Source organism: Notolepis coatsorum (genome assembly GCF_963971535.1).
Source record: "Notolepis coatsorum genome assembly, chromosome: 9".
Classification (NCBI taxonomy): Eukaryota; Metazoa; Chordata; class Actinopteri; order Aulopiformes; family Paralepididae; genus Notolepis; species Notolepis coatsorum.
The window spans coordinates 61215241-61239798 of record NC_140173.1 but is presented as its reverse complement, the minus strand read 5'-3'; positions in this window follow the sequence as shown (position 1 = coordinate 61239798).

Sequence of the window (24558 nt, the reverse complement as noted above, 5' to 3'; positions counted from 1 at the left end):
GGGACGCTTAGCCAGTACTCATATAACTAGGTTATATACATAACCTGTCGTTTTTATTGGTGTTGGATACATGGCTTGTGGTTTTTATTGGTGTTGGATACATACAGTAGCTTGTGGTTTTTATTGGTGTTGGATACATACCGTAGCTTGTGGTTTGTATTGGCGTTGAATACATAGCTTGTGGTTTTTATTGGCGTTGAATACATACCTTGTGGTTTTTATTGGCGTTGAATACATAGCTTGTGGTTTTTATTGGCGTTGAATACATAGCTTGTGGTTTTTATTGGCGTTGAATACATAGCTTGTGGTTTTTATTGGCGTTGAATACATAGCTTGTGGTTTTTATTGGTGTTCTCTCTATTCAAGGCCACATTTGCTTTCTAGGTTCACAGTGTAATGATTGACTAAACGTTATGCCAGGTCATGGGACGCCGGCTAATGATTTACTCCTAGTATTACATGAATAGTTGGACTTATAAAACCTCAGCCAGGAGGCCTATAATTCACCTTTACACACATGTTCTTACAGACAGTGAACTTAAGGTTTCCTAAGTGTTTGGCCTTGTGTATGAGAGCTCCTGAAATAAACACTTTAATGCCAGTATAAGTACGTTTTGAGCTGCACCATTCTGACTCCAACAGTATAGTACCATTCTGACTCCTAGTGTCTACAGCACCATTCTGACTCCAACAGCGTCTACAGTACCATTCTGACTCCTACAGTGTCTACAGTACCATTCGGACTCCTACAGTGTCTACAATAGCTCTGAAAATCTGACACACAACACAATGTTGGTACAAACAAAAACCCAGTGGTAGAATCACACAAGATGAAGACATGAAGACATGGCCTCATTCATCCTTCTGCACTAAAAGGTGTGTTTGGAACTTTGTGTATGTATAGTTGAGAATGATTGATTACTGTCAGGTTATACCTAAAATCAATAGGCTAATTTGTGTTTAATGGACTTCACAATACTATACTCTATCAATAGCACACCTTTATTTTATATCCATGTGTATCTGAAACAGAAGCAATATCAAAGTCATGTGCTACATTATTTTGATCCACACAGACAATACATCACTGCTGTCATATGGAGAACATCTGCATGAAAGAACACGTTTCATGACTGTTATTGATGAAACCCATTCTAATCCAGTGTCTTATTTCAAAACAGCATGGCCATCATCAATCTGCATGTAAGATCCGTTTGTCTTTATTCCAGATTTTTTTTTTTCATATTTAAAGTTTATACTTTTCACAAGCAAGACAATACATACATAACAAGACAAACTAAGACAAAAATAATAATAATAATAATAATAATAATAATAATAATAATAATAATAATAATAATAATAATAATAATAATAATAATAATAATAATAATAATAATAATAATAATAACAATAACAACAAGGGGGTGAGGGGGGGGGGGTTGCAGAGTGTTACAAAGGTTCAGTACACAAACATATTCCAGATAGTGATCTAATAAAGTTCAGGGGACCTTGAAGGCCATCGGGCCTATCACTCTCTTGAAGAGATAGAGCAGCCTGTTCCATTGATAACAAGTCCATGAAGTCCTTGCGCCAGTTCTCCAAACTGAAGCAGTTCGGTTTGCGTTCTTTCCAGTTCATTAAAATAATCCGTTTGCATGCTAGAAAAGCCAGTGCTACAATATTATTTACAATCTTTGCTTGAGCAGTGTCCATTTTACACCCAATATACACGTTATAGGGCAAGGATTAATGTCAATTTGGAGAGTAACTGACAGGTCCTCAGCAATGTCCAACCAAAATGTCCTAACAAGCGGGCAGTGCCACAGCAAGTGCATGAGCGTACCCTCTACTCCACACCCATGCCAGCACAATTTGGGTAGGGTGTGATTCATTTTATTCAGTGTACAGGGTGCAGGGACGTGCACAGGACTTTAGAGGGGCAGGTGCTCAAAGGCTGAAAAGGGCACTACACTTGTGTGTATATATTAACCGAGTGCGTGTAGCGCGCAAGCACGATTTTTAAGGGCCCTTTTCGGGCGGGGGCCCCCTTTTTATGTTTTTTGGGGGGTTTTGGTGATCAAATATTGAATATTGAACTACTATACTCCTTGAAAGACACTTTTATCACTGACTTAAAAGGCCCATACATCTCCATAAATGTTCAGGGGGGAGGGAATAAGTGCTTACACCCCAAGAAGTGCTGTATATTCTGTATTGTTTAATATAAATGCATTTTTTATTCCAATCCCGATTTGTATTTGAGATTCCCAAATCCCATCGGACTTGACTTCTTCGTGTCCCTCAATGAGTGTAATACCAGCATTCAACCGTATGCACCACAGCGGTTTCTATCATCATCATCATCACCACCCACGCTATGCATAAAATATATAGGTCCGCGGAGAGGCAAGCTGAGGAGGCCGTGCAAACTGCAATGAAATATGGGGCATCTCTCTCTCTTTACCTAATATTTTGATTCTATCCTGACATTTTTCAGTTGGAAGGGCAGTCTATGTGTAACGGTAAAAAAAAATATATATATATATTTTTTTCTTTTTTTTCAAAAAGGGCACTTTTTTGATGAGGCTCAAAAAGGCAGGTGCTCAAGCACCCCTTGGCCTCTATGTGTGCACATGCCTGATCAGGGACGTGCACAGGACTTTAGAGGGGCAGGTGCTCAAAGGCTGAAAAGGGCACTATACCTGTGTGTGTTTTAACCAAGCGCGCGTAGTGCACAAGCCAGACTTTTAAGGGCCCTTTTCGGGCGGGGGGGCCCCTTTTTATGCTTTTTGGTGGGTTTTGGTGATCAAATATTGAATATTGAACTATAATAATCAGTGCAGGAGCTCACTTATCCTTGAAAGACACTTTTATCACTGACTTAAAAGGCCCATACATCTCCATAAATGTTCAGGGGGGAGGGAATAAGTGCTTACCCTACAGACCCCAAGAAGTGCTGTATATTCTGTATTGTTTAATATAAATGCATTTTTTATTCCAATCCCGATTTGTATTTGAGATTCCCAAATCCCATCAGACTTGACTTCTTCGTGTCCCTCAGTGAGTGTATGTTAAGAGCTACAGGTGTCTCTATCTATCTCAACACCGATTCGAGATAAAACCCTGTGGCCGCTCGATATCCCCCAGCAAGGTGCTAAACTCGCCAAGTTCTCGAGTCAATTCCTAATCCTAATCACGTTTATTTCATAGTAACTGGTTAGTTTTATCCATTTCATATGAAATATAAACTTATAAGAGTTGTTAACCTCTTCATTGTTTGTAATAAACAGAATGTCTGCTTGGGAAAACTCCTTTCATTGAATAGTCATATTCACAGCAATACTATTTAATAGGTAGTACTATTAATAATAGTGTAATATTAGCGTATAATATTAATAATCATTTCCATAAGACCAGGTCGAAAACACGCCATACTTTTGACTCCAACCTGGGTACAGACGTAAGAATTACTGAATAGTCATTGATATAACTTTAGCTAGAAACAGTAACCAGCAAAGGATTGAATCTGTAATCAGGCTACCAGGACATAATTACCTCCCGTTTACCTCAGATGAAAGCAAGGCAAAAAACAAAGCAAGGACATAAAAAACTCATCAAAGACGAAATCAACATCTTTCGCCTAAAGAACAATAAAACCTCTATAGTTTTTAAAAATCATCACAAAAGATGAGCTAAGAGCCTAACACAGCTCTTCAAATCTAAAACAGAAAAGATAGTGATGCCATCCTAGGGAAAAGCTCACAGTCAAAACATCCAAATTTCAAGTCCCAATACACCGTGCGACTTTGAAATGGAGATAAAAAAAGTCACGAAAGCAAGCCGGCCCCTTTTCATGTGTGAACATCACTTTTTATACAGCTGTAAAGGGTTAACCGTTGCAGCCAGTGGAGTGCATTTTCCTTACAGAAGCCCAAGGTCAGCACACGGTGGAATCACACATTCCTAATGCACCCAGCATTAACAGGGAACGGAACAATTGCACTGCTGTGATATACAAGATAATACATGGTCCTTCAGCATATACAATAAACATATATTTAATCCTCTATTTATATATGTTAATGCTTAATATACTACATCATACAAGTGCCACAAGACAGAGAGAGAACAGGATGTCAATACAAAAAGGGTCACTGTAGTTTGTGGCACTTCAACACCCCCTCTGTCATCCTGGTTCTCCTGACTCCTGGAGTCCTGAAGCACGGTCACTGTCCTAATAACGTCTGTGAGGGGGAACGGGATGGCAAATGCTGGGTCACGCTTGCTGTGACTCTCAACAGTGTAATACCAGCATTCAACTGTATGCGCCACAGCGGTTTCTATCATCATCATCATCATCATCATCATCACCACCCACGCTATGCATAAAATATATAGGTCCACGCAGAGGCACGCTGAGGAGGCCGTGCAAACTGCAATGGAATATGGGGCATCTCTCTCTCTTTACCTAATATTTTGATTATATCCTGACATTTTCAGTTGGAAGGGCAGTCTATATGCGTAACGATTTTCTTTTTAAATGGCACTTTTTTTTAGGCTCAAAAAGGCAGGTGCTCAAGCACCCCTTGGGCTCTATGTGTGCACGTGCCTGAGCTGGAGGGGAAAACGATAAGGACTACAAAACCACGACAGGGAACTACAACTAGACATGACACATCACATTAGGAGCGCCTGATCAGGGCACAAAACACATAACAGTAGTTTTGACCATTCCCTTCGCCGCGCGATATCCCAGGTTAAGGACCTTGAAGCGGATTCATGCGGTGACGGGAAGCCAGTGCAGGTCCCTAAGAAGTGGGGTAACATGGGCTGACTTTGGTAGTTTGGAGATCAGGCGGGCGGCTGCATTCTGGATGAGTTGAAGAGGCTTGGTGGCTGTGGTCGGTAGACCAGCGAGCAGTGCATTGCAGTAGTCTAGGCAAAACATGACTGTTGATTGAACAAGGAGTTGAGTGGCTTCTTTTGTCAGGAAGGGGCGGATCCTTCTGACATTGCTCAGGAGGAATCTGCAGGTTCTGGTCGTTGCGGCAATTTGAGCGGAGAGGTTCAGCCGATCGTCAAGGACTACACCAAGGTTCTTGGCGGTCGGGGATGAGGCCACGGCTACATTTTCCACTGTGATGGAAAGGTTGGTCAACGGGGAGGATTTGGCCGGCAGGTGAAGCAATTCTGTTTAGCTTAGGTTCAGTTTGAGGTGGTTGGTCTTCATACAGACAGAGATGTCAGGCAGACAGGCAGAGATTCGCTCAGAGACATGTATATCTGAAGGAGGAAAGGAGAGGAAGAGTTGAGTATCATCGACATAGCAATGATACGAGAAGGCATGAGACGTACTAATGTTACCCACATATTTAGTGTAGAGGGAGAAGAGGAGGGGTCCAAGGACTGAGCCCTGGGGCACACCCGTTCGAAGGGGACGGGGGACCGACAGGGTTCCTCTCCATGATACTCGGTAGGAGCGGTTGTCGAGGTAGGATGTCAGCCATGCCAGCACAGAGCCAGTCACTCCCATTCCTGCGAGGGATGCTAAGTGCAGAGCCTCTGTGACCGCTATGAGGGCCATCTCTGGGGTGTGACCAGTCCTGAAGCCTGACTGATTAGGGTCTAGGAGGCCATTCTGTAAGAGATAGAGATCAGTAAGTTGGTTGGATACAGCACATTCAAGTGATTTAGAAAGGAAGGAGAGAAGAGAGACAGGACGATACTACTATCTAATATGCTTCTATGTCTATACTACTATCTACTATGCTAATATGTCTATACTACTACCTACAATACTACTGTCTATACTACTATCTACTATGCTACTATGTCTATACTACTATACTACTATGTCTATACTACTATGCACTCAGAGTGTAGCACTCAAGTACAACACTGTGTGAGAAACACTGACCCTTAGCTGCCAGAGTTGTACCCTTCCTGCTGATTGTTGTTCATTATTTGTAAGTCTCTTTGGATAAAAGCGTTCAGCTAAATTACTAAATGTAAATGTAATCAAAGTATAAGGAGCAGTACTAAGTGCACTGTAATATACATGTAGCGACTATCCTGATGTCCTGGTAGGCGCTCGGCTGGGTGTGGGAAATCCATGTTTTTGATGTGCAATTATAGATTAACGTAATGTCCAGGTGGTATCACTTGCCGTTGGGTGAAGTTCCCATTTAATTCAAGTGCTTTACATAAATACAGAATACATGGTTGCCGAGCGAAACAATTGATTATAGAAAATTATATTTGATGATAGCGAGGGTGCATACGGTAAAAACGTGAGACCTCTCCGTCACCCATACCTGATTGCGCAATAGCCTACACCTGTGTGCCTATATTCAAAACCCATGCGCTCTGCGCCGCCACCCAGTGATGAACTTAACAAACTACAGACATACCACAAAAACAATCAAATAGCTCCTACAATATGTAGCAACCTGGAAAATATGCCTATTATCCAGATGTGCTGACTTGCCTTTTATCTCCCCTTTGTGCACAAAGACATGTTGACTAGTTTCCATTGATATTCTCACGAACAATGATGCGAGCTCCTCCTTCTTCTATCGCTGGAATATGGATTATGAACAGGATTACTGGACCATACTCTATCAGTCTTTTCCCTGTGTGACTAGTTGGCGACCAGCAGGGGGCGGTGGCAGGCAGAGAGTGTCGGAGAGAGATGGAAGGAAATATATGGAAGCGGAGGAGGGGAGACGCTCTCTTCTGCTTGGGATGTTGCTGTGAACGGTCGCAGCTGCGACGGGAGGTGCTTTGGAATAGTCCCGTTAAAGAACCCCCAGAGAGCCCCGCCGGAGCGAGCGACGGGTTATCATAGGAGTATCCGTGATAGTGCGTGAGTAAGAGAGTCTGGAGCTAACGAGACTAACGTCTAACGTTATCGGGTTATAGTAGTTACTGTGTGCGGTATAGTAGTATGCTGTTAACGGCTCCGTCTGACTTCAGTAGACTACCGGGCACGCAGCGCTGAAGAGACCGGTGGTATAGCCAGCCACGTTGCGCCACAGAATAATCGTGTAACAGGTGAGCTGTTTGGGACCCAGAGTGTAGCTGCAGTGTTAGTGAGGGCGAGCTTAGATACGTGCGTGGACCAAACCAGTTGCCTACAACCAGTCTGCTCCGGCTGCCTACAACCAGTCTGCTCCGGCTGCCTACAACCAGATCTACACCTGGCTGCCTGCAACACACGGGAGTTCGTCCCGACCAACAGAGGTCGCCATCACCCAGCACACGCTCTCAGCTCAACACTGCCTCTCTGCTCCAGCTCCGCCTGCTAGTCCCCTCGCAGAGAGTGTTCGACGCCATCTTGCCTTCCGGACGACGGTGGCGCGGCGAGGCCGCCATGTTGGTTGAGTACAATTGAGCATCTACGCTCCGGAGCTATTACACAGTACACAGTGTGGTGCGGCCCGCGGGCGAAGATAACATTGCCAACCACAGTTCTAGGGGTACCCCATTAACAATACATGCCGGCATTAGCATAGGGCTTTTGTAAAGGTATTTGTGGGCCCACCTTTTGATTTCTTTTAATTTTCTTTGAGTGTGATAACGGTAGGTTATGTAGATAACCTAGTTATATTAGTATTGGCTGAGCGTTCCGCTCTGAGCCGTATGAGATATTCTATCTCCTATGATACCTAATGTATCTCCCTACGAACAAAAAAATACATGCACCACACCTGTATGGGGCTCCGCCCCCATGGTGGCACCGCCCATATAGCAGTGACGGTAGTCACCACACACCCTTCCTCGCCAAAAACCCGTCCCAGGAAAAGATTCCTCAAGAGGGAACTCAGGGCCGCGCAGAGCGGAACGCTCAGCCAATACTAATATAACTAGGTTATCTACATAACCTACCGTTATATGCCGTATTTGCTATCGCGTTCCGCTCTGAGCCGTATGAGATATGGGGAAGAGCGGACGCGAAGCCCGACAAATGTACCCCCTGAGGACCCGTAAGCCCACATCAAGGGGTGCGGGGAGCCCTGTCACCCCATCCTCCCTAATGAAGGGGGGCGCAGTCAACTCCACCTGAATGCGAACAAGAGGGAAACTAGAACCCCTTGAACACACCGTACAGGCGGAACCACGTGTGACTCAACACACTGTGGCCCATACCCATACACTCCTGCTACCCGACCAAAGGACGGGAAGCAGGAAAGGCCACAGACCCCAGAACCGCCTGGGAGACAGAACCCCCGGTCATGTCCATGAGGAAAAACCTTACAAAGGAGCCCGGGGAGGACCATGAAGCTGCAGCACAGATGGCCTCCACCGAGGCCCCACCCAGGAGAGCGGCAGAGGCAGCCACCCCACGAGTGGAGTGCGCCCTGACGCCCCCAGGGGGATCCTGCCCAGCCAACGTGTAGCAGAGGGTAACACCCTCGCACAACCAATGGGACAGGCGCTGCTCCGACAGTGCCTTACCAGCACGAGCCCCACCGTAACAGACAAAAAGCTGGTCGGTAACCCTGAAATCCTGAGTACGGCTGAGGCAAATCCCCAAGCACGGACTGGACATGACAGGTGAAGGCCCGCATCTAACTCACTAGTGTGAGGAGGAGGACGAAACGCCTGAACCACAATATCCCGGGAGCGGAAGGAACTCCGGATATTCTTAGGCACGAAAGCAGGATCAGGTCGCAGAGTGACACCGCAATCGGTCCGAAAAGACAGGCACTCTGGACGTACCGAGAGAGCACAGAGCTCACCTACGCGTTTAGCGGAAGTGACAGCCAGAAGGAACGCGGTCCTGAAGGACAGCTGTCCCAACGGCGCCTGCTCGAGCGGCTCAAACGGGGCCAAGGACAACCGACCGAGGACCAATTGAAGATCCCAAGTCGGAGCCAAGGAGCGTTGCACCGGCTTAACGCGTCGAGCGCCAAGCAGGAAACGCTTCACAAGAGGGTGGCTGAACAAGAGATCCCCTCAAACCCCTCATGATAGGAGGATATAGCTGCTGCATATACCCTCACCGTCGAAGCCGACAGTCTATCAAGGAGAGACCGGAGGTAACTAAGGACAGCATCCAGGGGGCAGGAGACTGAGTCCCGGCCCCCCGCCTTACACCACACTTGGAACATACGTCATCTGCCCGCGTAAGCGAAGCTCCAAGCAGGAAACGCTTCACAAGAGGGTGGCTGAACAAGACATCCCCTCAAACCCCTCATGATAGGAGGATATAGCTGCTGCATATACCCTCACCGTCGAAGCCGACAGTCTATCAAGGAGAGACTGGAGGTAACTAAGGACAGCATCCAGGGGGCAGGAGACTGAGTCCCGGCCCCCCGCCTTACACCACACTTGGAACATACGTCATCTGCCCGCGTAAGCGCGACAGTGGAGGGAGCATGTGCATTCCAGATGGTAACACCATCAGGATCAAGAACCTGCGCCCCTCAACGTACCCGTCCCAACAACTGACCTAACAGATGTATGGGGAAGAATCCCTGGCGGCACGGCATCGGTCCCAGACCCGCCTGGCCATGTCCAGACGTAATCCTCACCCGTCAGGATGAGGGCCGCCCCGTGACAGTACACCTGCACCCACATTCTCCCTGCCGGGGATGTGGGGAGCCCTCAGGCCGCGCAGATGGAGGACGCCCATAGCCAGCCGCCCGCCGCCTGGTGCAGACAGGGGGAGCGTACTCCTCCCTGTCTGTCGATACACGACACTGACGTTGTATCGTCCGTCCTGATCAACACCATTTGTGGACCAGAAGGACCGCTTTCAACACCAACACATTGAACGTAGCGCAGACCGGGCAGCATGGTTTGCCAGCTGCCCCCTACTGCGTTGGCCCGACGCATCACCAGCGAGGGAGGTGAGACAGGAGTGAGACAGCGCCGTAACCGTCCTAGGACGGAACCTCCCGAGCGTGTTGACAACACGCTCTGAGATGGATGCCCATAGCCCTCCAACCGTTGACTGGGAAGAGGAATACTCTACAACCAGTCTACAGCAACCCCAGGCTGGTAGAGACCTGCCTGGTACGAGACCTGACGATCCACCTTGACCGCGAAGGACCAGAACGTCATCAGGGCAGAACACTCCGTAACCCCGGACGACGCAGAGGCCCCAGTGCGGCCTCCACGCACTTGGTGAAGATGCGGCGAGCCAGAGAAAACCGAACGGCAGCCTCTGGTACTCTAACCCTGCAAAGGAAGCGTAGGTAAGCCCTAGGATGGAAGATCGGGGATGCGCATACGCATCCTACAGGTCTATGGAGGAGAACCAGACCCCCACCTGACAGTGTTCAACAGGTAGGAGACGATCCAAAAAATGCTGAACCTTCCCATGGGACAGGTCCAGCCTGGGTCTTACACCCCTCCCTCCCGACTTCTCGGGCAGAGAACACCGGGAGGAGAACGCCACGACGATGGCTTGCTTCGTCCACAGAGATTGGATCTCGTTGACCAGAGCTGTCACAGCTGGAGACCCCGACAATAGGGTCTGTACCAAACCTGAAAACGGGTGGGGTTGTGTAAACACAAGTCCCCGCCTCAGCGTTCTCTCCATCCACCTCGACATATGATACTGCCGTAGTCATATGTGACGACACTCCCAACGCACCCGCCGTCACGTGGCGCAGGTCCGCTAGGAACCGTAGATAGTTGGCCCGGTCCCCCCGCTGTGCGTAGCCAAACCTGGAACCGTGCGAGGAGCGCGTTCCGTGTCGGAACACCTGACCCTGGCACCACCCACGAGGCAATCGCACCCAAGGGGGAACCCCGACAGAAAGGGCCGGTCTGATACGGGGGGCTTCCGATGAAAAAAGCCCCCCCACTGAACACCCCTCCAGAACATGCTGAAGGAGTTGTTCTGCAGCCGGACATGCAAGGTGTAAGTCCCCCATGGGTTCCTACACACCGTAGCCCTGCAGTGATATTACTACCACCCCAAATCATGTGAGCTGCGACCACTTGCCAATATTCCAGGAGTGGGAGGCACCAACATGATACCAGGCCTGGCGAAGGCGAGGCCGGGGAAGCCCGCACTGTGTGCCTCAAAAGGTTTCGAGCCCCCCTGCTGACAACACTTAAGTTGACAGACGTAACACCAGGCTCAACCAACACAGATCAAGGTGTGGGAGCCGCTTGACAGCACAACATTCTCACGGACAGACCCAGGCTCAGCCATAAACTGGGTGTCAGCCCCTGTCCCCATGAGAAGCGAAAAGGGGGGCCGCCCGCGCATCAACGAAGGCACGCGGCCCGCAGCCAAAGGAAACAATCAGAGCCCACTTCTTCCGCTGGTGTTGGGGAAGGGAGCGATCGGAGAGCGGGCTGCTCGCGGCAGGACGGTGACGGCTTGTTTGTTCAAGCCGAACCCATCCTACATGGCCGATCCCTCGGCCGCCAAGGCTGTCGGCCTTGTGGACACCTGTCGAATCGACGCCCAGGATACCTCTGGCGGGGGAAAAACATGGCCGCCTTTCGAGGGCCCCGTCATCGCCGCTGACGAGGCCGTGCTCTCTCTTCTTCTGGCTGCGCGGTGTGAGGCGGTGTAGGGCCTAGGACAATACCGCCCGCGCTCCAGCAGAAGACCAAAATCCCCTGCGGAGAGGGGAACCCTGAGCGGTTATAGCTTGCGGCTGGGTCAAAGCTAATAACGTCAACAACCTCGCGCGATGTGTCGACGTCGGCTGGCCCTCAAGGCCCCTCCACCAGACACCATTTTTCTAATAGAAAAAAACAGCAATTCGAACACAGTTCTAATCGTTGCCAATTCCATACCGTGGCGGTACAAGCCTTAACAGCCCACCAGCCACTCGCCAGGCCGACCCACCCATGGTGTCGGCCGGGCGGGGCATTGTTTCAATATATCAAAAACAAAGGACTGATGTTAACATGGAGCACCAGTGGTGATTGCAAACAGCACCCTCCACTGTGGTGTGCACCATGAAAGGGTTAAATGAATAAAAGAGCTAAACCACAAAAAACTGTAGAATGAGCAAACCCATACACACAAAGTTTAAGGGGAGACGGACCAGACCCGTCTTCATTCAAAATATTCACAACAGGACACCAGCCCTAGTTTAGCCCATTTACCAAAAAAGGTAAACAAAGCCCCCCCCCCGCACTACTCCCCCAGTATACCGATTGACCGTCAGTATGAATGGTTTGAGAGGAGAGAAAACTGTAGCAAGACAGACCTTCTCATAGCAGAGTGACAAAACGAAACAATAGCCCCCTACACAGGGCCGCCCCAGGAGGTGGGGGGCCTCGCGTCTAAAAACGCACAGGGCCTCACATTTCTCCCAGGCGGCCCTGCCCTTATACTACTGCAGCCTAGCGCCAGGCGATGTGGGACCCAAGACAACAATTGCCTGTGCACAGACACGCAACATGTTTACCATGTCGGCTGGACCCATAGCCCCACTACCCGACGCCAACCCAGATGGGAACACCGTTCAACAAACCCCGCCGGAACACAAGGTAAAATACCTGGCTAGGAAACCTAGCCACGACTTACCCTGTTGTCAACCCATTTACCCGAAAAAGGTAAATAGAACTCAGCAAAAAAAAACACAACAGCTACCGACTGACCTTCATTGATGAACCGGGCAAGAGGAGGGAGAGTGACAACATCTCACGGCGGAGACATTAAAACAGCATAGCAATTAGCAGTAGTAATAGCATGCGGCATTAGCGATAGCATGTAGCATAGCTTTAGATGTTTTAGCAGCACGCCCAAGACAGCTTGGAAACCGTTCCCTGCAGAGAACGTTCACCAAACCATCCTGCCCCCGGCGCCAACACACAACATGGTTGTGTTAACAAAACAAACCAGCATTACTAACACTAATACCCATGCCTGAAGACACAGGGCCTACCTGAGTACAAGCTGGCCCGACAGCCAGCCTTGTACAGCTGAACCTCGATGTGCTGTCATCAAACGAGGAACATCAACACAGGCCCGTCGTGTCGCCGAAAACATGCGTCGAAGATGCCAGGGGCCAGCAACCTCCGGTAAGCTTCCAACATTATGACTCTGATCTTTTCATCCTACTAGTTATCGTACGGTGCACGCATCCGAGTACGCTGGGACGAAAATAGAGGAAGGGTGTGTGGTGACTACCGTCACTGCTATATGGGCGGTGCCACCATGGGGGCGGAGCCCCATACAGGTGTGGTGCATGTATTTTTTTGTTCGTAGGGAGATACATTAGGTATCATAGGAGATAGAATATCTCATACGGCTCAGAGCGGAACGCGATAGCAAATACGGCATATAACGGGTTTGTTCTTTAATAATATTTTCCCATCTAATTAACCCTTTCCCTGTGGGGAAGTTACAGACCTGGTGCATTATAAATAAAGCCTTGAGAGGTATTATTCTTGCCGAATAATTAAAGCCTGCTGGAGGTATTATACAGGGTGAAGACCCAGACGTGGGCGATGAGTCAAACACATTGAAGTATATTATCCCTGATATTAACCCAGAGGTGGGTGTATAATATACGTGTTTATGAGGTATGGACAGTGATGGGCAAGCTACTTGGAAAATGTAGCAAGCTACACTACAAGTTACTCTTGATTAAATATAGCTCAACTACAATGGAAGCTATCCCCAGAGAAATGTAGCAAGCTACACTACAAGAACATGTAAAAAATAGCTAGCTACATCGGCACTACTTTTTTTTTTTTTTTTTTTACTTCGTGACCAAGTTTCCACCAAACAAATAGGCAGGAAAAAAAATTCTCAGTTTGATTATTTATTATAAAACTGAAACAAGCCCTCGGTCTGGCTTTTTGTGTCATCCTTTTAACATGAACTTGTATTACACACTTCTTCAATATCTGAATTGTTTTACTTCATTTTACTAGTATTATGCTACCATGTATATACTACTACCAACTATGCTAATATGTCTATACTACTACAGTATGTACTCAGAGTATAACACTCAAGCTTGACACTGACAAACAATACTACTTATCCTTGGCCGCTAGATATGTACCACTACTGACTTGTTGTACACAATTTGTAAGTTGCTTTGAATGAAAGTGTCAGCTAAATGACCAAATGTATTTAAATATGTAACTCACAAAACATTCCATGGCCCCAAAATCATGTGGGGACCGCCCCTGGGGGTCCTGTCCCACAGGTTGAGAACCACTGCTTTTCCCTCTTTTTTTCTTTTCTCCACCCCAATAATATTGTTCATTTTCTGCCTACAGTGAAACATCATGATAGCAGCTATCTTAGTTAAAGCTGTTGACAAAGTGTACTGACTTGTGTGCTGTTTGGGAACAATTGATTTTCATCAGCTCACCTGAATGACGTGTCTTCAATTAGTGCTGGACGTGTTGAGAGAGCATTATGTTTTAGCCGTTTTTTCAGTCAAACTCATAAATGTGTCCCAGATAGGGCCATGGAGAGTCATTGTTGTTATTGACATCATCATCTTCATCAATGCCATCGAACCCCTCTGCCATTTCGCGCAGATTGGTTCTTGTTCATGTAATCCGTTAAATTGCATTCATTCAATACGTCTGTGTTTTGATTTTCACTTCCTGCTTTGCGGCTGGAGTCCCGCCCTATCCTGCCTCTGATTGGCCTACCCATAACGTTTTGGCCTACCATACCCAATCGTGAGTCGTCACTCATATCTAAACAAACCAACCAATCATAGTGGGTTTTTTACGGGGAGTTTTTTTTCTCCTCGCAGATATTCTAGTCTAGACTGTTTCTCTCGAAAGTAGCGTGTAACGTTTCTCGTCGCTACGTTACTACTTCGTTCTATAAATAGCTCCGCTACAGAGACCGCTACCCTGGTTAAAAAGTAGCGAGCTACCAGCACGCTACTGAGAATTGTAGTTAAGCTATGTAGCTTCGCTACTTGTAGCAAGCTACTGCCCATCACTGGCTACCACTACTACCAACTATGCTAATATGTCTATACTACTACAGTATGTACTCAGAGTATAACACTCAAGCTTGACACTGACAAACAATACTACTTATCCTTGGCCGCTAGATATGTACCACTACTGACTTGTTGTACACAATTTGTAAGTTGCTTTGAATGAAAGTGTCAGCTAAATGACCAAATGTATTTAAATATGTAACTCACAAAACATTCCATGGCCCCAAAATCATGTGGGGACCGCCCCTGGGGGTCCTGTCCCACAGGTTGAGAACCACTGCTTTTCCCTCTTTTTTTTCTTTTCTCCACCCCAATAATATTGTTCATTTTCTGCCTACAGTGAAACATCATGATAGCAGCTATCTTAGTTAAAGCTGTTGACAAAGTGTACTGACTTGTGTGCTGTTTGGGAACAATTGATTTTCATCAGCTCACCTGAATGACGTGTCTTCAATTAGTGCTGGACGTGTTGAGAGAGCATTATGTTTTAGCCGTTTTTTCAGTCAAACTCATAAATGTGTCCCAGATAGGGCCATGGAGAGTCATTGTTGTTATTGACATCATCATCTTCATCAATGCCATCGAACCCCTCTGCCATTTCGCGCAGATTGGTTCTTGTTCATGTAATCCGTTAAATTGCATTCATTCAATACGTCTGTGTTTTGATTTTCACTTCCTGCTTTGCGGCTGGAGTCCCGCCCTATCCTGCCTCTGATTGGCCTACCCATAACGTTTTGGCCTACCATACCCAATCGTGAGTCGTCACTCATATCTAAACAAACCAACCAATCATAGTGGGTTTTTTACGGGGAGTTTTTTTTCTCCTCGCAGATATTCTAGTCTAAGACTGTTTCTCTCGAAAGTAGCGTGTAACGTTTCTCGTCGCTACGTTACTACTTCGTTCTATAAATAGCTCTGCTACAGAGACCGCTACCCTGGTTAAAAAGTAGCGAGCTACCAGCACGCTACTGAGAATTGTAGTTAAGCTATGTAGCTTCGCTACTTGTAGCAAGCTACTGCCCATCACTGGGTATGGAGTTACAAGCGGAACTATAGTGGGACTTCAGTCCATTTGGTCATTATCATTAAATCATTGTAACTGACCAGTATAGCTAACATTAAAGAATTAGATGGGAGTTCTGTGTGCGTGTCCATTCATAAGTGGTTCAGCAACTCTTTTGGTGTGGGTAACGTTAACATAATTAACCCCTTCTTATTCCACCTTTCCCTTTTCATTGTAAGGTTTCTAGTGTCACTGAGGGAGGGTACTGCTTGCGGGGGGAACTCCGGGTATTTATTTACAATTCAGTCACTAGGTGTGGGAGGGTTTAAGGAGCAATTGGGGGAAGTGGGAGCGTGTTGGGGAGTACTGCTGACCGCCCTGCTGCAGGGAAGGAAGACCAGAGTACCAGACCAGGTTGGTAAATCCCGGGCCCTATCCACTCACACTACCAGCCTCCAGTCGAAGCTCCAGACTCAAAGACGGAGGTGCAGTCAGACAGAGCTCTACTGTGTCTCGCTACCCAGTGATTGTGCCCACCCGTTCCCACGAAGCAGGGATAATCCACCCTGCTACAAATACATGTAATATTATACATGTGTATATAATAATAATAATAATAATAATAATGCAGGACCTCTTTAGAGACGTCTTTATTTGGCATGCAACAACATGGGACATGCAATAGGCGGCACACACACACACACACACACACACACACACACACACACACACACACACACACACACACACATGCATTGTCTTTCTCAGGGTCGCCGATGCGATTGAGCACTGCTCTTAACCCATCCCGTCGTCCTTCCCCCCAAGGGCAGCCGGGAGCAGACAGGGCGTCGGCGAGGTACTTTGTTGAAAGATATGTAGATGTATAGTATATAACGGTCCCTACTCCCTAACCATAACCCTAACCCTATATAACTGGTGATCACAGCCTCGTCGGGCCTCAAACCGTGAACCGTCCGCTCACCGGGCCCACGTGGCCACAGACATTTAATATCAGCTAGCGAAGCAGCCCAACCCTAACCCTCCCAAGGGGCTGCTGCTACATGTTTTTAAGCTTGTTTACATGTGAACAGACTCATGTTGAATGAGTTGAATACATTCGCCAACCAGCATACCATCTCATAACAAGGCACGCTAACAACAACAACAATAAAATGTTGCGTCCGCCAACCCAGAAGCCCTGGATGTACGAGCGACCCGCGGCGCCAAGCCACCGCGACCCGTTCCACCGGGAGGAAACACTAACTGAGTGGTGTGGTGCCCGCCGTAGTGTGGCTGCGTGTTAGACACCCGGAAGCCGCGTCCTCACTCTCTCTGTCAGAAAGCTGACGGCCTGTGTCGGACACACTCCCTGGCTTCATGTCTGCTTTAGCGCTCAGGGCTTTTTTTAACTGCAAATTGAGTTTGCCCTGGTTTCCAGGAGACGGAGAGGGAGGAGGTAAAAATGGAACAAGGGAAAATAATGAGAACAGTGAGAAGGGAGAAATGAAGGTCAATTGGGTTTTTTTTAGAAAGAGAGAAAAAACCTGAGGTTAATAAGTAAATGAGAGCCTGAAAACCCTGCATTTTTCTGACATTGGCACACATACACACACATACACACACACACGCACACACATACTATACACACATGCACTCACACACACATGCACGCACACACACACATACAGTACGCACGCACGCACGCACGCACACATACACATACATGCACACACACACGTACGTACGCACACAAGCACGCACACACACACAGACGTACGCACACACGCACACATGCATGCACGCATACGCACAAATAATTTCAAAAACCTAACTTTGATAACAGTATCACTGGGGCTCTGCACAGTAGGGGAGAGTGGGATAAGATGAGCCAATATTTACATGGTATTACCTCTGGCTCTCCAAGGAAGAACAGGAGTAATATCCATAGCTATAATATAGAATATAGTTATAGCTCTACAAACAAGGTGACGCACTCCTATCTTTTAAAGTGTGGCAGTGCTAGAACGGGGCCCGTCTAATCCCCGGCGGTCAATGAGTTAAAGCAATAGAACACATGTCTATTTGCTCCCATGTCTGCAGAAAAGCACCTTTTTAACCTCTGTCTCAACCGGTCCCATGGAACAGCTTCATAGAGTGGGGAGAGTGGGATAAGATGAGCCAATATTTACATGGTATTACCTCTGGCTCTCCAAGGAAGAACAGGAGTAATATAACTACATCCACCTTCAAAATGTTTACTCCACCCATATTTCAGTGTTTACTTCACTCATATTTCACAATGTTTACTCCACCCATATTTCAGTGTTTACTTCACTCATATTTCACAATGTTTACTCTACCCATATTTCAGTGTTTACTTCACTCATATTTCACAATGTTTACTCTACCCATATTTCAGTGTTTACTTCACTCATATTTCACAATGTTTACTCCACCCATATTTCAGTGTTTACTTCACATTTTACTTTACTTTACATTCAAAATACATTCTAAAATGTACAGTTAAAAATATACAGTAAAATGTACAGTAGAAATGTAAAATGTATACTTTTGAATTCCTCTAACTTGATATCATACTCATAACTTGAAACTATTCATACAAGAGCCGATATATTAACTCATTCCCCGCCAACAACGTTTATATACATTATTGGCCGCCATCCTTTGAACGCCATTGATATTTTTATTCATTATTCATCCGGGGACCTCAGTGTTACCATAGGGAATGAGTCTGAGATCGCCAAAGTGCAATACCGGCCGCATCGAGCTAGACGGCGGTATCGAGCACCCTTTGTAACCTTGTATCTTGGCCTGTGCAGCGGGCAAATGTCACCGGGATCACTTTTCTTTGTCGGGCGAATGGAGCGGTTATAACGATTGGATTGAGACACGTCAAATGCTCCCGATGCATCATGTGTGGTGGATTATGTTGGCGACACGATCGACACAAATACTGGGACTTGCGATCAGATAATTGGAATATTCTTTTTGGGGTACATCCTAGTGAAGGTAAGGGCTATATGATATCAATCCTGCGTTGCACCCCGATCGCAACATATGTGTGTAACGTTACTCCACAACGTATGCCGTTGGTGACGATCAAAGCATCAAAAAACGACCCCCCCCCCCCTTTCATGCATTCATGATGAAACATAATACCTATGATATAGATTTGATTTGGGAATAATAGCGTGTACAGGCAAGAAACGGCAACGTTTATAGTAGAATTGATGTATAAGCCTATTACTCAGCCTTTCGGGAATTACCCCAGACCAGGCTATAACGATACTTATATTCATCATGGTATAACACGGGAACATATCGATGGAACATTTTATTCTTTTTCACATATTGAACGATAGATAGGTGATGTCAAATGGGCCATAGTATTGTATCCATAGCTACAATATAGAATATAGTTATAGCTCTACAAACAAGGTGACGCACTCCTATCTTTTAAAGTGTGGCAGTGCTAGAACGGGGCCCGTCTAATCCCCGGCGGCCAATGAGTTAAAGCAATAGAACACATGTCTATTTGCTACCATGTCTGCAGAAAAGCACCTTTTTAACCTCTCTCTCAACCGGTCCCATGGAACAGCTTCATACCGCCTTCTGTCTGGCCTGCAGCGCTGAACCTTACCGGTTACCGTCGGTAGTGTGATAGTAAAGGGTTAACCTTCTGTAGTGTGGCAGTGAAAGGGTTAACCTGCTGTTGTGTGGCAGTTAAAGGGTTAACCTTCTGTGTATTGTCGCAGTGAAAGGGTTAATCGTTTGGTAGTGCGGCAGTGAAAGGGTTAAATGTTTACTGTTTACTGTGTAACCGCCAGTGTTCTATTGATTTCATGAAAAGCATTTTTTTATAGAGAGTTCATTCAGATCTGTATGTGTTGCCAAGCAACTCCTAGCCATGATGTTACAGCAAATAACACATGGCTCTGAGCCAATCAGGTTGCTTGATCAGAACCAACTATTGTAATGGAGAGGGGCTAATTACCCTGAAAGAGCTTTGCTGTCAGATGACCGAGTGACAGCTGCTAGGGTAGGCCAGGGGGACTATACTGAAAGTTAGTGAAGCACAAATAATAACATATTGTATGTTATATAAATAATACAGAGCCCCCTCTGGGACCCATTGGTGAAGAAAGAAGTGTCTAAATCTGTTTAGAAATCTGTGCTTACAAAATTATTAAATTGTGCCCTCAGATTCATAATCTGTACCCTCAAATAACAAATCCATACCCTCTGAAACCGTACCCTCAAATTTGCAAACTGTTGAAGCAGAGAGCTACGGAGCAAGAGCGGCATAACAAGTGTGGTTTTGTCAGATCACAACTCGTTATCTGCACATAACAGGTGATTGATACCAACACTGACTAGATCACCTTCATGGCATGTTTTTGTTGAAGATCTATGCGTAGCCATTATTTATTCAAACCTTTCTGTATCGCTGTCTTCTCTCAGGGAATCTACAGCTTCTCAACAATCAATCATCAAATCAATAGAGCATGTCATAAATACAAATGGCACACCAGTTCTGTTCTCTTCTGCCAATGTAGACCTTGTGGTATCACTCCTTGACAAATATAATGGTGTGTTTTAACCTTTTTCTGAGATTTCCTGAGATTTCCTGGATCTCTGGATAACAGAATGTAATGTAAAGAAAGGAATGTATAGATCTCTATATCAAACCTATGGACCGTAATACTTTGTTTTGTATAATCAAGCACGTTTGTCAGAAAGACACATTTTGAACACTGCCTACAAGAAAGCCAAAGAAAAACAAGGGGATACAGTCAAACAACTGATGAGGCAACAAGAACAATCCATGAAAAACAGAAAAACCTGAAATCAAGAACTATTTTCTACAGAATATTCCAAATGTGCAAACAAAATAAAAGAAGAAGAATCAAACCAATTGTATTAAAGCATTGGCGTATGCAGGTGAAAAAATAAAACACATCTACACTAATCCTAAGGCGAAACAGCGCCTCTATCACCTGAGACAGCTAAGGAAGTTCAGAGTATCAGGGAAGATACTCCGCTCCTTCTATTCCGGGGCTGTAGAGAGCATTCTGACTGGAAACATCACTGCCTGGTTTGGAAACAGCACGGCACAGGACAGGAAGGCACTCCAGAGAGTGGTGCGCCCAGCAGAGCGTACTACGGGTATTGCACTACCACACCTGCAGGACTTATATGTGACCGAGTACAGCGATTGTGCCAACATGTCTCCATTTTCATTTTCCAGATTTTTCCAGATTGTGAAAGTACAGAATGTAAGCTTTCAAATGATGTGTCATACTTTGAAATCTGAGAATGTTATTATTATGATGTGCTCATTTTAAATCGTGTAGCAGTCTTTTTTCCCCAGAGACTGAAGCAGGGAAAACTGCTCTCAAAGATGAGCCACATTTTAACACCTACACCGGGTTTCTGCTGGGCGTAAACAATACCTCCCAGCCACACCTCTCCCCTGAATAGTATTAACATAATTAAGTGCTGTGACAGCCATGTTGTCATGACAGATCAGATACAAAATCAAACTTTGTATTGTAGTAGTAATAATAATAGTAGTAGTAGTAGAAGTATGATAATAGTATGTATAGAAATAATATGTCATGACAAATCAGATGTTATTGTCCTAAGCTTCTTTGAGCCTTAGAATGTATACAAAATCAAACACTTTGTATTGTAGTAGTAATAATAATAGTAGTAGTAGTAGTAGTAGAAGAACTCAAGACGCCGACTTGTAGGCACGGTCGCTGGTCTCGGTCACATATAACAGGGGTGCAAATCCAGAGCCTGCAGAATTATGAAAGACCCCCAGCCCACCACCCCAACAACAGCCTGGTCGAGCTGCTGCGGTCAGGCAAGCGCCTACGGTCACACGCTGCAAGAACAGAGATAAGGCTCAGCTTCTTCCCCCAGGCCATCAGAACACTGAACACTGATCTCTCCACTCACAAATACACATGAGCACATACAGACACACACACACACAACACTCATGCGTCAACCGCTAAAACTATCACTTGAACAAAATGTCACTTTATAAAAACAGAAAGTCACTGTTGAAGTCAGAGGTTCTAGGTAGGATTGTTAGTAACTGTCTAACTGCATATATAACTGTTTCCACTAGAGGGCGCTCTAGGCGGAGCCACTCAGGGACACCACCAGGTGGCGAGTATAAATAGAGATGTCTCCTCCCATTCTTTCTCTTCCCCCACCTACCTCTCACGAGAAGGATTCATGTGTTACTACTCTGCCATGTGAATAAATAAACCACGCCAGTTAAGGCTCAAGATAGAAACCATGCCTCTTGACCACATTATTGTCGCCCTATAGCCTGATTCTGTCAACAGTCACTTTAAAGGAAGGAGGTACTTAATAGTATAGTTTAGACACATTAAGAGTTAAAATTGTAAATTGTATATAGTATAGTAGTGTATATAGGAACCAGTTTCTCAGGAACTCAGCATGTCTTTTTTTTACCATGCATATCTTGTGTCTTACCTATTTAATTTTTTCTATGTTTATTTTTTTCTATGCCTATTTTATTATTGTTACAATCAATGCGGGCAAGACCACCCGCATTTCACTGTATGCCCTGGTATGTATGTGACAAATAAACCTCTTGATTCTTGATTCTCTATCCTCCACTTTTTCTCCTCCTGTTTTTCTGTGTTTTTCTCCCCTCCCAATTTAGTCGTTGTGCCAATTCCCCCCTCCCCTTCCTGGTCGTTGCTCACATGTGCCCCCCACTGGTTGGTCTAGGGAGCTCCTGAAGTCTAACAGATGCTTCCTCAGCATCTTTTCACCTGACAGCACGGACTCTCATTGGCGAAGTGTAACGCGTGGGAGGTCACACTACCTCCGCCATTTCCCTCCCTCGCTGTGCAGGCGCCCTGACCGACCTGTAGGAGTCGCTGTTTACAACGACCAGAATACCACCCCACCGGCTTCCCTCCCTCTGACTCTGCCAATTGAGCCAGTATGACGGCCGGCCAAGCCGGAGGCAACGCTGACAGCTGGATTTGATACCAGTGTCTCTTGCGTTGGTGACGAGCGCTTAGTCTGCTGTGCCACCCAGCCGCCCTAGTGGGGGGAATAATTTATGTAACAATTGTGTTTGTGCCTCTAGCATCCTCTACTGAAACAACACGCGCTCCACTACACGGTGGGGACTGACCATGTGGAGCTCAGGCTCAGGTAAATATCACTCCACTGGTTCAATCACTCCACTTGAAGATGTGGCAAGATGTTAAGTAAGGGATAATGTATAGCTACGAGGTCATTGTCGCAAAATAATTTACCGACACGGAGTTTAAAATACCGAGACGCCTCGCAGAGGTGTTCTAAACGTAGTGAAGGTCAATTATTTTGCGACAATGACCGAGTATAGGCTATACATTATCCCGCTTATTACTAGGGGTGGGACGATACATCGATCCAGATCGATACATCGATGTAATTATCAACAATCGAATCGGATCGATGCAATGTAATAAGATCGATTCATATCGATACTCTTATTTTGAAAATCCTGTGGCGATTCTCATATCCGCCCAAGAACAACAGCAGTAGCACCGTGTGTGTAGACGTTACAGCATAGCATTCTCCCTTTCTGTGTGTGTGTGTGCGCGCGTCTTTGGAAAGACCAGATGAGGTCAGAGGAGTTTGATGTTTAAATGTTATTTAAACATAAACAATATAATACATAATAAATGTAGGCCTATACATGATCATGCAACATCAACAAATTGTTGTAGGAACGGTTTGGGAGAGGGAGGTAGGGAGGGGTTTTAGGTTGAGTTTTGAGTTCCAAAAAATGGAGCTTAAAGTTTAAAGCTCAATATATCAAAACGTGGCACTTTACAGTGAACAGGAGGTCTATTTGTATTAAAAACAATAGATTGATTTTCCTTTAAATGTCTGGAAGAGCTCAAAAATACAAATGTCAAATGATATTTTCGTTACCTTTTTTTAGTTGATCTAAATGTTACTGATTGTGTTAAATGGGCATATGATATCATCTCATATCGATTGCAGGCACCTGAATCTAATCTAATCGTATTGTATCGTGAGAGACTTTGTGATATCGGCAAATATCGTATCGTTGTCCAAAGAATCGATATCGTATCGTATCATGATGAAATTGGTGATTCCCACCCCTACTTATTACATGGCTAACTTACTAACAATATACCTAATTAATTTTACACCATCGACAAGATGAGATAAAATGCAGACGCAGTTGTTCTGTGGCTCTGTCAGCCCAAATAAAGTTATTATTATTATCGCCGGTGTCGATTGCACTGATGCAGTGTGTGTCAGTGGGCTTGATTGCTCCAGCTGCGAACAGCGGTCATTATTGCTCGGTTGCACTGATGCAGTGTGTGTCAGTGGGCTTGATTGCTCCAGCTGCGAACAGCGGTCATTATTGTTCGGTTGCCCCTGGCAGCGGTCCGTTATCGAGAAATAACGGACCGCTGCCGAGCGCTATTGACCAATCACAATCAAGCATTTCGGCTAATGTTAAAACGCCATGTAATAAAAGCCAAAAGCAGATGGAACATTGTCATGATAGAATAAGTTCTCCCTATGAATGTGTGTGTGTGTGTGTGTGTG